This window comes from Malurus melanocephalus, unplaced genomic scaffold (assembly GCF_030028575.1).
Source record: "Malurus melanocephalus ecotype Western Australia unplaced genomic scaffold, MMel_1.1 scaffold_391, whole genome shotgun sequence".
NCBI classification, from domain to species: domain Eukaryota; kingdom Metazoa; phylum Chordata; class Aves; order Passeriformes; family Maluridae; genus Malurus; species Malurus melanocephalus.
The window spans coordinates 706356-708342 of record NW_026623623.1 but is presented as its reverse complement, the minus strand read 5'-3'; positions in this window follow the sequence as shown (position 1 = coordinate 708342).

Below are 1987 nucleotides of genomic sequence, written 5' to 3'. Positions count from 1 at the left end.
GCTGCACAGGCCACCGTGGCTGATCTCCAAAGTGCCAGGCAACCCCTGTGCCCCCCTGCCTGGGAAAGCTGACCCAAATATGATTTTCTGCATGGGGTTTTGTCCCAGTCCTACAGCAGGATCACAGCACCAGAGCAGAGCCATGGGATGGTACCTGGGGCTGACACACAGCCCATGAAACCAGGGGCAGCTCAGCTCTGCCTCAGCACCCCRGGGTGCTGCTGAGGGCCCCTGGCACTGGAAAGGGAGCTGGCAGCAATCCTGAGTGGGATCTGAAAGGTGTATGGCTGCTCGGTGACAGCAAAGCTGTTCTCTTGAGCRGCGTTATCTCATCTATTTTGCAAATACAAATGTGATAGAAATCTGCAAAATAAGGAATATGCATTAACTTCTGAAAAGTTTTGACTACATATCATTATCTGTAATTTCACTGCTTTGATTTGCATATTCATAAAAGAAACATGCAGCTCGAATGTGTCAAAGGCTTGGAGAYGAGCACGAACAAAACCGGCAGGCTCGAGCTGAAGTAATTGCCAAGATGCCTTTGCTTTCCCCAGTGTCAGGGGATTTTGTGTCCCTGGGATGGCAAAGCCCTGCCCTGGTCCTGCTTGGGTGAGCTCAGGGTGTGAGGAAGAGCTTTGGCTGGGCCTGGTGCTGGAACCCCAGGAAAGGGAGCTCTCTTGGGGAGCACACGGGGCACAGGAGCAGCAGGATGGCTCACAGGGTTTCCACATGGATGCTGCTTGACCAGAGAAGCTGTGGATGCCCGAAGGCCAGGCTGGAYGGGGCTGGGAGCAGCCTTGGAGAGTGAAATGTGTCCCTGCCATGGCAGGGGGTGACACTGGATGATCTTTAAGGTCCCTTCCAACCCAAACCATTCCGTGATTCCGTGCTGTCATTCTGKCTATGAGGTGACAGGAGGCTCCAGCCAGGCTGGGCTGAACCCCACAAGATTTGGGTGCCCAGGTTGGCCGTGCTTCACCCACCTCTATCCGTGGGCACTTCCAGGGGTGTTGTGTGTCCCTGATTTTTCAGYCTTGTGACAAAACCAGGCAAATCTGGGGCTGCTGTCCCCACAGGCAGCGTGGAGGTGGCAGCACCGGTGGCACAGCTGAGAACGAGGTGATAACGAGCGCAGGGGACTCAGCTTTGTCTTCTTTCCGTGCTTTTAAACCCCCGGGCAGGCGAAGCCACTGCCGCCCTTTGTGCTGCTGCTGCTCTCGGTATCCTGGGGATGTCATTCCAGTGATTTTAGGGCGCTCATGGTTCTTATCTGAGTCTTTATCAACACCTGTACCACACTCATCCCTTCCTTTTCCTTATCCCCTCCCTTTACAGAGGAAGAACTCATGGAGATGGGTCCCCAGGGAGATGCAGCACCCAGGATCCCCCCCAACCACTTGTCCCCAGCTCCAGCARCACCCACTGGCTCAGAGATTGTCCAGCGCTGGAGCAAGGCCAGTTGTTGTCGAAGGAAAGCAGGTGTGGCAGTGGGAAAAGGGGAAAATGTTATTTTCTAATTTCCCTCTGACATTTTTTTAGGCGGGGAGCAGTGGGGTTTTTTAACAGCACAGAGCGAAGCAGAGCTGACAGGCTCAAATATACCCTGGTCTTCAGTGTTGGTTTGGGTGGAGACTGTGAATTTTTGCTCACAAAAATAAAATGTTCTGGTTTTGAAAGCTGAACCCTTCCCCCCTCCCAAACCAGCAGAGAGTTAACCCTCAGCTTGGGGCTGAAACCTCTGGCACCAAAGCATCTCCTGTCCTAAAGGCTCAGGTTCCATGGAAGGTGTACCCAGTGTGTGTTCTGTCCCCATCTCCAGGAGCTGTTAAAGCAGCTGGGGCAGAGCTCTTTATCTCCAGCATGAGGCAGCCCTGATAACACCCTCCGGGGGCCATCTCTGCTCATGGGCCATCCAGGGCTCTGGGAATGAGCCATGGAATTCCATCATCCCATTGGGAGATGCCCCGGCCAGACAGGAGGAACT